A 15,662-nucleotide genomic window follows, 5' to 3' on the forward strand; every position below is an offset into this window, starting at 1 on the left:
GCCAGCTTTTCATCTTTCACGATATTGGGGAAGTTTTCTGTCAGCAGTTCTTCCATGATCTTCTTTGTCTTCTCTGTTTTCTCCCCAGTTCTGGAACTCCAATCACTCAAAAATTTTTGCTTTTGATTGTATCCCACGTAATTCTCAGGGCCTCTTCAGTTTTCTTCATTCTTTTTTTTCTGATTTTTCCTCAGAGTTGTATCCACCAAGTGTTTGTCTTCAATTTCGCTGATCCTGTCTTCCATCATTTCAAACCTGCTCCTCAGCCCTTCTATGACGCTGTCCATTTCTGAAATCTTGTTGTTTATCTTTTGGATTTCTAATTGTTTTTGTATGATTTCTAGTTGTGAATTTATTTTCGCATTTTGTTCCTGCATTATTTTCCTGAATTTTTCCACTTGTTTGGCTGTATTTTCCATGAATTTGTCTATTTTTTTCCCCATTTTTGTCTGCTTTTTGCTTCAACTGTTGGATAGCTCTGAATATTAGAGATCTGAATTCCCTATCAGGTAGTTCTAGTGCCTTTTCTTCTACTGGAATGTCATCTGGTGTTTTATTTTGGAGGCCTACTGGAACCATCCTGTCCTGTTTTTGTAAATGTTTTGATATTGTCTGCTGTCTTTGGGGCATTTGGTAGTTATTTTCCTTGTTTACTGATGGCAGATTTGTTTGTTTCTTCCTGCTTTTTTGTTTTATCTGGCTATATCTGAGCAGGCGGGCTGTGTGTTCTTTGTTGTTTGCTTGTCTTTGAGCATGATACTTTTCACCTCCTTCTCCAACTGGCAGGGTCAGTCACTCAGATATGGTACAGCAAGGCAGGTCTAGCTGAAAAGGAGTTGCTGGAATGGGTTGTTTGTGGTTCTTAGTACAGCCACCAGGGCAGGCTGGTAATCAGTGCAGGGCAGGTTCTGGTAGGCCATGCCTGGGCTGCTTGGTGGTGTAGGTAGGCAGGATGGAGTGGGGAGACTGATGTGTGGAGCTAAGATGGGTATGGGAGACGGGAGAGAGAAATGGGAGCCAAAAACACAAACAAAAGAGTGCTAGGGGATCTTGCCATTGGAGTGGAGAGATGAGAGACTATGAAATGTAGGAAAAAAAATGAAAACGGAGAAGAAGAAAAAAAAGAAAAGAAAAAAAGGAATAAAAATTAGAAAGAAAGAAAAAAAGAAAAGCTCCTAGGGATCCCTCTGGTGCAGCTGCAAGGTCTGAGGAAGTTGCTCCGAGGCTGTGACGTACAGCCTAGCTAGAAGGGGTAGAGGTGTCACTCAGCGCCAGGTATTCAGAGGACAGCAAGAGAAGGAAAGTATAGAGAGATAAGAAACTGAGTAACGAAGAAAGACAAAAAGGGAAAGAGAGAAGAAAACAAAATTAAAAAATAACAAGAAAAACTCCCCCTAAAAAAAACAAGAAAAAAGAAATGCCCTCGGTGATCCTTCTGCGCATCTGTGCAGACTGAGGGGGTAGGTCCCAAGCTGCGCAGTACTGCCTGGCTAGAACGGGCTCCCAATTCGAGGGAAAAAAAAAAAGAAAACAAACCAAAAAAAGCCCCAGGATCCCACCAGTGTGGCAGCATGGGCCGGGAAGCAGTTTTACATTCGAGTGGCGTTTCACAGCCTTTCAGGAAGAAGCAAAGGTGGCGCATGGATCCAGGTATTTGAGAGTAACGAGGGGGAGGTGGTGAGAGGTAAGGAAGAAATCTAAGGAAGCGGAAAAAAAGCAACACCAGCAGCCAACAAATGGCACTTAGGGATCCAGCCAGCGTGGGTGGGTGGAATCCAAGCGACAGTGGGGTGAAGCCGGTGCTTCCCGGCCATGAGACTGTGGCCGCAGGAAGCAGAGGAGGCCAAGTGGGGGTGAAGAAGGGGGGGGGTTGGGAAAGCATATATCGCTGGTTACCGGTTGTTCTGTCTCCTGCTGCAAGCTCTGTGAAGCTGCTTTGTTGTACCCCCTGTTCGCTGATCTCTGACAGGAGTCCAAGATGGTGGATCCATGCTGTGTTAGCTGACAGGGGACCTCTGCATATATCTGTCCTTGCTCTCTGTTCTCTGTCAGTTTCTTATTCCATTCGGTGCTTGGCTGAGTTGTTTATCTCTTCATTTGATGCTTAGGGTTTCACAATTGCCATTTTCTCTGTTTGGCTTAGTTTTTCGGATCTTTGCTGTGGAGGGACGGCGTGGTGCTTCTGCCTACAGCGCCATGTTGCTGAAAGAAATATTTCTGAAGAATAATACAATCTACCACAGGGCCTTCCCACATAAGTGTTCAGTAATTGGTGGTCATTATTTGTATGCCAGGCCATGAGCACCACAAGGACAGGACTGTGGTCTGTCTTGCTCCCTGGCACACCAGCAGCACACAGTGCCTGCTGCACAGTGGGGCACGCACTAAGCACTTACTAAACGAATAACAGTGATAAAATGAGCATGGGCCTGGAGTCACAAAACCCACGACAAGTACTAGGTCTGCCAACTCCCGACTTTTTAGAAAGTCATTTTTCCCTTCTGATTCTTGGCTGGCTATTGGGGAGATTAAGTAAAAATCTATGTGAAAGCTCTATGTAAACTTGCTGCATTATACAAACGTTATCTGGTATCTCTGGATAGTCAAATGGGATGAAATCTGATAAATTCATTTAAACTTTTATAGTAATGTAATACATAATATTCTGCCTTTACAAAGCATCTACTGGCAAATAAAGAAGATTAGACTTACAGCGGTTCACATGAAAGATAGGTTTCATTGACCATAAACTCAGCATGATCAAAAGGGTAATGCTGCTGCCAAAAAAACGTAATGTAGATTTCAGGCTGTGTTAAAAAAAGTGCAGTATCCAGATAATAGCTTCATTGTATTCGGCAATGGTAGGCTCACATCTGAAGGAGTCTGCTCAGTCTGGCCACCGTATTTTGAGGGACACTGACAAACAGACCTTGTCATGAGTTAGCAATGTGGAAGGAGGGAGGTCTATAAACCATGTCATGTGCATGTAGTTTGAGAATTAGGGCATTTTTCCTTAGCTTGGCAAAAAGACAACTCAAGTAGGATATACAATAATTGTCATTTTTGAATACTTTAAGAGTCACTGTGTGTAAGAAGAGTAAGTTTCCCATATGCAGCCCCAGATTGCCAAGGGCCAGTGAGTGAAAGCTGCAGGGGAAATAGATTTAGCTCTATGGGGAGCTATTTTGAACAACTAGAAACCTTTTCAAACAAGGAAGAGTCGATGACATTATTGCCACAGATGTTAGAAGGAGATCACATTGGGTGAGAGTCTTGCAAATCTCACTCACTCCTCTATGCAACCAAGCATTTTTGAGGCATTTGAAAATTTTCAAACAGTATTTCCCATTTCTGGTTAAAAAAACAGTAATTATAATAACAAGGAACAAGAACTGAGCTAAGAAGTAAAACAAGAAATTGTTTGGTCCAACAAACAAGGAAAGGCATGCTGTTGAAGGGAAATGAAATTTCAAGGCTAGATAACATTAAACACAGACACAATGTCTTGGGTTTTTACAAAGGAAATAGGCTTGGTCAAAATTGTATTTACTCTAGAAGTTGTTTATCCTAGAATGACCTAACTCCTGTAATTTTCAGGGGAGCTGCAAAAAAAGATTTCAGAAGTTTCTGCCATGGCAGTTGGGCAAAATTTTGCTTATATTAAAAACTAAAATTTTAATTAGAATACTACGGTATCAATAAACTTCTATAAGCATTCAGATTTCCTATGGAAGATTACTAAACAAAATGCCACTGTCATTTAAAAATCGTCTCTCACTAATGTCTTGTTTTTTTACACTATTTAAACCCGGCACTTATCCTCACAGCCAGGGTTAGTCTTGCCTCGCAGCTCGGTGCTTGTTACTGCCAGACATAGGTCGTTAATGTGCAAAATAGTCGGATGTTAGATTTTTCACTATTGTCGTAAACGCGACATTTCGGACCATGAGATAGTAAGTGTGGAGTAGGTGTATATAAAGAAAAATAATCACCCAACTAATTTTTCATTATATTTTAATTGTTGCAGAAGAAAGAAAAAGTCTACCTAATAAAAGAACAAAAGCACAAACCTCAAAAGACAAAATAAATGAGATCTCATAAAGAAAAACTTTTGCTCATCAAAAGACTTTACCAAAAAAGTGAAAAGATAAGCTACTGACCGGGAGAATATCTTCGGAAACCACATACCTGACAAGAGCCTAATAACCAAAATACATATAAGACTCTGACAACAACAAAAAGACAATGCAATCATAAAATGGACAAAGGACTTGAATAGACATTTCACCAGAGGGCATTCAAATGGCCACCAAACACATGAAAAGATGCTCAGTGTCATTAGCCATCAGAGAGATGCAAATCAAAACCACAATGAGACACCACTTCACTCCCACTAGGATAGCTAAGATTAAAAGCAAACAAGCAAACAAACAAAAACAAATGTTGGCGAAGATGCGGGGAAACTGGAACCGTTACCCTTTGCTGGTGGGAATGAAAAGTGGTACAGCCATTGTGGAAAACAGCATGGCAGTGCTACAAGAAAAAAAAACTAAAAATACAACTAACATACGACCCAGCAATTCCACTCCTAGGTATATACCCAAAAGACTTGAAAGCAGAGACTCAAAGAGAGCCCAGAACACCAATATTCATTGCAGCACTATTCACAACTGCCAAAAGGTGGAAACAGCTTAAATGCCCATCAACAGATGAATGGATAAACAAAACATGGTGCATACACACAAAGGAGTACTACTCATCCAGTAGGAGAAATGAAGACTTGATACATGCTACAATATGGACGGAGCTGGAAGACATTATGCTGAGTGAAATAAGTCAATTATAAAAGGACAAATATTGTATGACCTCACTTTTATATAAGTCAGAATCGACTCGACAGCAATGGGTTTAGTTTGTTTTTTTTGGGTCACTTATACAAAAAGACAAGAAAAGACAAATGTATACAGAACAAAGTTTATTAGTGCTGACCAGGGGCAAGATGGAGAGGAAAAGGGGTTAACAGTGATGGAAATACTGTGTTGATTAAAGGTAGGGTTGCACAGCCGATTACTGTAATTGCCGTCAGTAAGTTGTAAGCCCATAAAAAGCTGAATTGGCAAAGTTGTGTGATATATTTAAAACAACGAAAAAAGAAAAAAAGGAAAGAAAGACTTGCTGTTAAGGCTGATTATGTACAACCAAAAACCTCATGGGATTTGGTTTCTTGGTTTGGAGGTTTAAGGTCATGGTTTCCTAGGACATCCCAGTTAACTGGCCGAATAACATGTTTAGTACCTCTGTTCTATCTTCTAGTTCGATGCATAGTGCCTGAGGTCTTCAAAGCTTGCCAGCAGCCATCCAAGGCACAGCAATTGGTCTTTATTTACCTGGAGCAACAGAGGAAGAAGGAGAGTCAGGAATAGGAGGAGGATATGGAATGTGTGGCTAATTGCCTCCATAAACAACTGCCTCCTTTGCCATGAGACCAGAACTGGATGGTGCCCAGCTACCATTACTGAATATTTTGATCAAAGATTCCATAAAAGAACCCCGCTCAGAGGAAAATGCAGAACACAACTTCAAATTCTCATGGACTCCAGACTTCCTGGAATCATGAAGGCTGGATGAATCCCTGAAACTATTGTCCTGAGATCATCTTTAAACATAAACCAGAAATATTCCCTGAAGTCTTCTTAAAACCAAACAACAGTTAAGCTTCACTAGGAGAAAATGTCTGCCTTGAGTATTATGCTCTTTTAAGAACTATCTATATGGGATCAAATTGACAACAACTAGAAAGATTACATAGGAACCTTAGGGGACGGTGAATTTTTGTTAACGGGGGAGAACAACTCAGAAAAGGAGGGTGAGAAGGGTTACACAACTCAAAGAATGTGATCAATGTCACTAAACGGCATATGTAGAAACTGTCGAACGGGTGTATGTTTTGCTGTGTATATTCTCAACAACAACACAAAATAAATAAAATTATATTAAAAAAAAAAGAAAGAAAAAGTCAAAGTAGGCTTACAAGGACAGAATAGATACTATTTGTTAGAATGTGAAATAAATAGTTGTTCTTCACAAAATACTTTGGAAGACAACTAATTTCTTCTTTCTCTAAAACTTTCTTTGCATCCCAAATGTACATACTTAACAGGATTTCACATATGTACAGTCCGTGACACAAATTACTTAAACCCTGCCCACGTCCCTCACTGCAGGTATATATGTAAAAAGTAAGTTTTAAAAATAGGATCATTAACTTGTAAAACTAAATTTGCACATGCCTTTCTGGAATACATATAAATTCAGACTTCTAAAAAAATCTATCCTTCCAAGCCAACAACTAAATGAAAATACACAAAAGAGAAAAGGTGAATACCTATCCTCTGCTAAGGCATCTGGAAGTTTAGGACTTCTTTGGTACAGGTTGAGGCTTGTTTAAGAACGTGTCACTGGATTCCTGGGCTCACCATTTCTCTCCCTCCTCTCTTGTGGGCACTATCAGGAATTGCACAGGGCATGGGAACACAACGTTCAGCTGCAGAAGTCAGGGAACAGTTTCAAACCTCCCGTGTCAATCCAGCTGACAGAAACTGACTCTGTTCCACTGGGGGATGGGAGACAGTCTGTAAGGAGACAGCACTTCGGATGAAACTGTTGCCAGTTTAAAGACATAGTACACCAAAAACCAAACCCTTTCCCATCTAGTTGATTCCGACGCATAGCGACCCTACAGGGAAGTGTAGAACTGCCCCCATAAGGTTTCCCAGGCTGCAATCTTTACAGAAGCAGACTGCCATAACTAACTAAAAATGTTAAGTTTATTTTAAATTATATATTCACGTATTAAAGCAAACATTCTTAAACAATAGAAATGATGCACAATAAGCATTTTATTTATTTAAATAAGAAGCCCTTTCAAACTAACAGTAGCTAAAATTTACTAAGTGCTTTCTGTGTGCAGGGCATTCTTTTAAGTGCTTAATACATATTAACTCACATGCAATGTCCACCACAGTTGTATCAAGTAATTCTATCATTATCCTCATTTTACAGATGAGGGAAAAAAAAAAATCAAACCATTTGCCATCAAGTCAATTCTGACTTATAGTGACCATACAGGACGGAGTAGAACTGCTCCACAGGGTTTCCAAGAAGTGGCTGGTAGTTTCGAACTGCCAACCTTTCGGTTAGCAGCCAAATGCTTACATGTGCCACCAGGCCTCCAGACGAGGAAAAGGAGGCACAAAATAGTTAAGTAACTTGCCCAAGATCACATAGTTCCGACCGGCAGAGGAAGGACAGGAACCCAGGCAGGAGAGCTCCGGGCACCATTATTTTAACCTTTATGATCGCTACTGCTATACTGTGTCCCGTGACACTTTTTGAGTCTCTTAGCTATAATCACATGTAAGCAAGTATTTTCTTGGACATCCAAGACTACAGAACTTTTATCAAAATGATTTCACAACCAAATTTTAGGATGAGATGACAAAATCCAAGACATCACTTCATTTAAGCCGCTAGACCTAATGTTACCTAACTTTCCTATATAATAGGTCTTTGAGTCTTATTATATACATCATAACAAGTACAACTGTCTCATATACTTAGCACAATGCCTGACACTATGTTGCTAAAAAAACTTTGAGCATATGAGATGTTTTATTCACGAGTTGTGCACTAAATAATTTCATTAAATAAATTTACTACTTCTCAAACTCAAAATGCAATTATTCAACAGATATTTGAACATTTAACGAACACTAAGTAGTATAGATACAAAGAAGTTAGGTGGTTTCTTCTCAAGGGAGGTGATAGCTACAAAACAATGTAATGACTGTTTGTTCAGAGATAAGACCCAGATTCCAAGGAAACAGAGTTTCACCTAGCTGGACCTAGAATGATGACAGTTTCATACGCAAAGGCACAGAGTTGTAAAAGACCATGTTCCTCTCAGGGAACATCAGGCAATTTAAGTAGGACTAGAATGCAGGGTTTACATGGAAAGGAAGGGAAATAGTGATAAAAAAGCAAGAATGAAGCCGGAGCTAGATAAAGAAAAGTCTTATAAGTCATAATAAGAGACCCAACCATTTCAAGGATTCAAGCAAGAGAGAGTAAGATCAAATATGTTAACAATAGTACTATCACACTTCTTATTTTAAACAAAAGAAACTTCCTCTCAAATGAAATTTTATGTAAACTTTTATACTTAAAATGGGTAAAAGTGCACTGGTTGAAACTGGCATGAACGTGACTGACCTCTTCCAGATCCTTTGCAGAAACAGTTTCAAAACTACTGCTTTGGAAAGAAAAATTAGTATGGCTACACAATTTATGTTCTATTTACTTCATGCCTTTACCAACGTGATTCTAACTCCTTGGGTGCAAGGATTCATTCCAGTGGTTTTTCATTAATTATAGTACTAAGCATAGATAGGCCTTCAAAATTAATGCCAAAAGTTTACAATATCGAAAAAGACAAAGATTAATTATCAGCTTTTTCACTTTTGAGTTAAAGCTATAATTTAAATGACCGTATTTTCTAACCCTAAAATCTGTGTAATTATGGACACAGAATATTAAAAACTGATACTGTGCTGGAAAATATGGGATACAATGTAAATTTTTTTGCAAGATGAGTACACTAGAATTTTCTTAACAGTGACTCTGTATCTGGAAATCCTTCCCCACCTACAGCTTGAACATCTATTCTCCCACCTGATAAACTGTGTAGCTCTAAACGTGATCAAGGAGCCCTGGCAGAGCAGTGGTTAAGCGCTTGGCTGTTAATGGAAAGGTTGGCGGTTCCAACCCACCAGCCACTTCCTGGGAGAAAGATGTAGCAGTCTGCTTCAGTAAAGATACAGCATTGGAAACCCTGTGGAGCAGTTATTCTCTCCTATAGGGTCACTATGAATTGCAATTGACTTGACAACAATGGGATTTTTGGTTAAATGTGATCACTGAAAAGGATCACCAGTGTGAAAATTGCTTATCTTCTTCGTAACTATCTAATATGTTCCCAGCAATAACATCTAAAACTGATCAAAGATGCAGAAGCCTCTCCTGGTAATTCACTCCTGTTGACTCTTTATAGTGAGAAGAACTAACAGAAAAGCAAGGTTATAATCCTAGGGAAGAGGTATACAGTGATCAATTTACCACATTTTACAGCAAAGCAATTTTATTCACTTTATACAATCTCATCTATTCCAATCCCTACAACAATCCTTTTAGCTTTACCCTCCCCCCGCTAAGGCACTAACAGTCTTGGGAAACATAGTCCCTTAAACAGTCAAAAATTTTAAAAATGTTATCCCCTTTATAAGTAGTAGATTGAAAACAAATGCTCGAAATAGTGTTTCACATTTATATTAAGAGTTACAGAACAATCTCACATAGTTATTTGTTTTCTTCATCAGGTAAGACGTTAAAAAAAAAAAAAAAACCTGGGCCACTCTATCATGCATTAAAAGTTCTCTCACAGTATGCGGCTAAAGGCCAACTATTGATAATTAATAAACGAAAGAAGAGGGGAGAGAAGTATAAACAAAATCCTTCAATAAATATATCACTTGACCACCATATACAATATATACAGTAAAACCTGTGAAAGCCGGAACCTGTGTAAGGCAGAAACCTGTCAGAGAAGGAAAATTAAAATACTTTCCACTAATAGAGAGCGACAGGGAAGTGGTAAGACTGCACCGTGTCAAAGGCAGAAAACTCGTGAGACCTGGAAAAACAAGGCAGTCCCATGGAGTTCCGGCTCTCACAGGTTTCACTGTACTTACAGGTATATTTAAGAATTGGCCCTTAAATAGAAACAAAATAAGTATCACTATAAGGAAAATAACATTTTGATATGATATTATGCACTTAGTCCAACACTTAGCATTCAAGAGATTACTTCTGGCACACTCTAGTCTCCCCAAATTTACAAAAATAGCAAGCTCGTCCATTATAAATTTGTTTGGGTTAAAGACAGCTCTCTACATTATAGTAAAAATAAATTACATCACATACTCCAACTTAATCACTGCATTTTAGGGAAACAGCTTAATAAATTACTCATTTCCACTTCTTTCAAATATAAAAGGCTGAGGACTGCCATATAATCATTACGAACAAAATGACTTTTTTTTTTTAAGAAAAGCTTATATATAAATCAAAATGGAAAGAACATACTTTAAAGCAGTCCCACAGAAACACACCGAAACTCCTTATACATAAAACAAAAACAATCAAAACAATACCAATATCAAATATTCAAGTCTATATTCAATAGATGGTTTCAGAGTAAAAGTTCCATCTCTTGCCCATTTACGGGCAAGTTTTTTAGGTCCTATTAAAAAACATCCCACAGACAAATAAGTATTTTTTAAAATGACTGTATACCGACTAAGTTGATTTTAATGATATAGCCAATAAAGTAAATTTAGAACAAATGCCAATAATACATGGGCGCTCTGGAGGCACAGTGGTTAAGCACTTGGCTGCTAACCAAAAGGTCTGTGCTTCGAAGCTACACCAGCCACACCACAGGAGAAAGATGTGGCCGTCTGCGTCCATAAAGATTACAGCCTTAGAAACTCTACGGCGTCATTCTACTCTTCCTATAGGGTTGCTATAGAATATGTTAAATAAAATACTAACAATGTGTTAGAATACTAAATTATATACGCTGTGTTTAATTGTCCCCACAGGAATACAAAAATGTTAATAAACAACTCAAGATAAATATTTATTTCCCCCCAGTTTGTGAAAACTGAAATAAACTTTAACTTCTGATTAAACCACATTCAGTAACTGAAATGCAAACCTCCCCAATGGAACAGCTGGGAGAAAATAAGGACAGACTTTACAGATGAATTTTCTATTGATGCTATACACAAGATGACCCAACATTTAATACTACTATGACTGGAGAATGGAAAATATAAACATGGAATAGTTCGACAAATTCATTTAGGAAGAGAGAAAGAGGCAATTTACAGGCTTACCTATAACTAAAACTCTGAAATCAGCCTTTCTTATATTTAAAAAATTTCACCCAAATTTCTGCAGGTTATAAGGTATAAACTATTTAAATCCCATACTAATGGATTTACACATGCATTTTAATGTTAGATAATACTGTATGCTTAATATTCCTTTAGAAACCCTAGTTTACATAAAGTATGTTGTACTACTCATTTCATTTTGTAGAAGATGAAACTAGGAACGGAAAAATTAAATGACATTTTAAAAGTGACACTGGGTTAAATTATGAAAGTGAGAACATAAATCAGCCTTAAGTTCCAATTAAAATTTCGAATCATTACCTCTATTCACCCATATCTTGGCACAAATAACAAAAACACGCAGCACTACACTTATTTTTACATGCATTTTTTAAAAAGCTAATCAAGTACTCTCATTAATCATAAATCCAATGTACTGTACTTTTTTTTTAACCTCACTATGCTCTGAAATTAGCAATCCTTTGAAACACAATTCCCTGGAATAAAAAAAAATTAAAAATATTCTTTTTAATACCATATCTTCTTCAATCTTCATTTTTACTCATCTGTTCAACTGAGGAACAACGAGCTTGTACCAAAAAAATCAATGATATCATTCTAGCTGTGCCCTCGATTTTCATAATATTCAATTACGTTAAGAGGAACAAACTCGCATCCAGTGTCCCAGAGTCGAGCTCTCTGGCCTAGATTCAGCATGAAAATAATTTCTTGCTTTCTGTCTAATCAACAAAAATAAAACAAAAAACTACTAAGTGCTCTAGACACTTTTAACACACGCATATATCTGCATGCTTAGCTCTTCTCTTCAAACTCCTTCCTAAGAATAAGACTTCTCTAAAATTGGGAGGAGGGAGAGTCACTCTCTTGCACCCAGGCATGAACAGCATAAAGCAAACCAAATTTGATAGTTGTTAAACGTGCTGTCGAGTCGGTTCAGACTCATAGGGACCTTATGAGACACAGCAGAACTGCTCCCATAGGGTTTCCAAGGAGTAGCTGGTGGATTCGAACTGCTGACCTTTTAGTTAGCAGCCAAATTCTTATCCACTGCGCCACGAGGGCTCCTAAACTTGATTAGTTATCCTTAATACAGTCTGTGGCCACTTAGTCCTCATCCCAACATTAAGTATGAGCTACTCATAAGCAAGTTCTACTCATATTTATTCACATTCCTTTTTCTTTTCTTAACATCACCAAAGCAAAATGATTTCAGAATCAAAAACTCCCCAAGTACTCCATTCAGTACCTCTTGTCCTTCCAAATAAACCCAATTCCATTAACAAAAGGAAAAAAAAAAAAAGCTTCCTTGGAAGTTTAAAGAGTACACAGTCATTCTTTGATCAAAATAGCATTTTTTCACGTGACCCAAATAGAATAGCAGCTTAGGAAAATCAAGCCTCTAATTCTGAAGACTAATTTGCGCCTAGAGAAAATGTCAAGGTAACTGTTTTTTACTCTGCCTGGACTTTAAACCAGATCTATTTATTTTGACTTTGCTGAAATCTGGGTATAACCACTTGCTGGTCTGTGCCACAGGACCACCATCCCAGTAAGTGTCTAATAATAAACTAAGGAGCCCTACTGGTGCAGCAGTTAAAGCACTCAGCTGCTAACTGAAAGGTTGGTGGTTCAAACCCAGCAGCTGCTCCGTGGGAGAAAAATGGGGCAGTCTGCTTCCATAAAGATTTACAGCCTTAGAAACCCTATGGGGTAGTTCTACTCTGTCCTATAGGGTTGCTATGAGTCGGAACTGACTTGATGGCAGTGGGTTTTTTTTTGTTTTGTTTTGTTTTTGTAATACCTAAGTAACTGAACTACCTTGGATGGGATTCCAGACTAACCTGACTCATAAAATTTTACTCAATGGTGAAAAGCATTTAATTAGGTTTCAACGTACCTCTTAAATGGTACAGCACAAATTAGATGACAATTTTTCTATTCATTTAAAATATCAGTAGGTGCATGTACATGGCACACTTTTGAGTTTAAGAAGCCCATAAATATTAACTTTGCCTACAAACAGTTTTGGGAAAGGGGCAAGTCAAGGAACACACTGATAAACCTTACATTATGCCAAAAATCGTTTCCTAAGTTGCTGTATGCCAAGTGATTTTTCAGAAATCAAATCACATTTGTTAAGTACCATATAAGGGGGAATAATTATTTGAAGGCACCTTTTAGCGAATCCTTTCTGTAAAATGCAGAATTCGCCTATAACACAACTAACCACTACTTAATTTATGTTTTGTAATCTTACACTTTGAATATCAAATTTCTTACAGTAGAGCACAGCTGCTTTAAGAAGCCAAATTCACCCTAGCATTACTGCCCTTCTCCCTGCTTCCTCTCACCAAGCTCTAAAAATGACACCAAAACTCCCAGCCGTTCTTCTGTGATATACAAGCAATACTAGAAAAGTTGCGAAAAAGAAATTAAGTGATCATTTTTAAAAAATGTAAAATAGAAATGTGTGTATCCACCCTCCCAAAAAGTCCATGAGTTATTTTATTTTTGGCAATGATCACAATAAATGTTCAATAAAAATGATTTCAAAAAATCAGGATATGCGTATCTCAAAACACTTTCACCTGTGTCTTTATCACCTGGAGGAAACTGTTCAAGAGCTGTTTATGAACACATGACCTCCACAATGCCACCAAGGTCAACAAGACCTACAGTAGAGGATCTGCTGAGTAAGTGCTGATTTGCCCAATTCTATAGTTGCCTTTAAAAAGAGAGAAAAGGGAGGAAGGAAAGAAAAAAAACAAACAGAAAAATTATTTGTATACCAAAGAAAATAGTGTTTTTAGGTTGCAACATTCAAGTGCCCTATCACAGGATTGTATACAGGCACATGTCAGCTGTGGCCAATAGAAACAAGATGTACAAGGGACATCACGGCACAGAATCAGGTACAAAAATAGCTGCACAGAAAGAATTAACAAGACTCCAAAAAGAATAATCTTCCCTTGCATCTTGTACGGAAAACCTTCCGTACCGTGGCTACCTGCCACAAAGACTCAAAGTGCCCTGTTTAGAGACTTTTTGAAAATGACAAATATCCAAAGCTCCATAATCAACAGAATAAGCAAGTGCTTATTCAGAACTGCTCAGGTGAGGAGCAAGTAAGTTTGGATATGCTGAGCCTGCCTGTTAAGGTCTATTCATCCATCTCCTACCTTCTGACATTTCCCCAGCTACCAACATCCTGATCTTTCACAACCAGGAAGTGTTCTTGGATGGGATTTAAATCTTAAAACACATTAGCAACTTGGCATACTCTGATTAGGCTAGATTTATACACAAAAAGATCACTACCAATTTGAAACTATTGTATCTAAAATTTCCAAACAACTTTCAAATGTGAAAAAAGACTATGTCAGAGCTAGTGCCTGATCATTTAAAAGTGTCTTAGTGGAGAGCAAATTAACTATGGATAATTCATACGTTTGATAAATGGGTAGCATTCATGCATACATTATAAGGGTGGAAAATTAAAAAGAAAAAAAAATCAGAGAAGCTCTGGTTATTCACAACTGGCAAAGTACTGGGCTGCTAGCAGTTTTCTAAGTTACTTTCAGTGACGCCCAGACTGATGAGTTGCATTGAAGCAATGTGATGACTTAACCCTGCCAGTTATATCTAAACTCCACTTTGATGGGCTCTAAAGCTTATTACAAAAAGATGACTGCTCCAGCATATCAACGACTTCGGTGTCCTCGCCTCTTATTTTCCTCCCATAGAACACGGAGCCTGACACCTGAAACTCATCAGACAAATATCACCTTGTTTCGGGGCTTCTGAGTTTCGTGTTTATTATTTTTAAAGTCCACTGAGAAGATTCCCTTTGGGGGTGGGGTGTGGGGGGAAAGATTAACCTAGTTCCTGAATACGCTGGGAAGAAGTCATAACAATTAAAGCACTTGCCCTCGCTCCCAAGTAACTTTTTACCATTTCGTCCAAAAATAACCATAAGTAGCAAACATAAAAGCACTGGCATGGCAACGTCCACACAGCATGCCCTAGTGCCACCCCCAGGCGGATTTGACCATCTCTGGTCCCCACCCTCCCGGGTCCCCTGGCCCTCTCCCGTTGTCCGCTCCAGCGCAGCTTCACCCGAGTTTTGCTGTAAACACTGCCACTTTCGCTGCCACAGCAAAACCAAGGCGCCCGTCCCAAGGGCAGAGTTTCTTCCAAGTGCCCGCAAACATTTCCTGAAGCCCTCCTGCGGGCCCGGAGCGCACCTTGCCGGCCCTGGCCCCGGCCCCCTCCCCGCACTTTACCCCAAGCAGGGGCCCACCTGCCTCCCGCCGCCGGTCCCCACGACCGGGTCGCCCTGCCAACTCTTGCCCGGCAGCTGTACCCCGGGCCGCAGCCCCCGCTCCCCCGGCCCCGCACACCCTGACCCTGAGGGCAGGGGGCCACGACGCCCCCCAGAGGGCGGGTCCGAGCGCCTGTCAGCGCCCCTGGCAGGGGTCAGAGGGGGCCGAGCAGCCGGTGCCTTCTCCTGTCCTGACACCCGGTCCACCACTACACTCACCTGGCTGCGGTCGCCAAGGGGCCGCGCGAGGGGTCAGCGGCTGCAGGAGGCCCCGCGGCCCCCACCCTCCGCGCCCCGCTCCGGCC

Source organism: Trichechus manatus, unplaced genomic scaffold (genome assembly GCF_000243295.1).
Source record: "Trichechus manatus latirostris isolate Lorelei unplaced genomic scaffold, TriManLat1.0 scaffold00022, whole genome shotgun sequence".
NCBI lineage: Eukaryota > Metazoa > Chordata > Mammalia > Sirenia > Trichechidae > Trichechus > Trichechus manatus.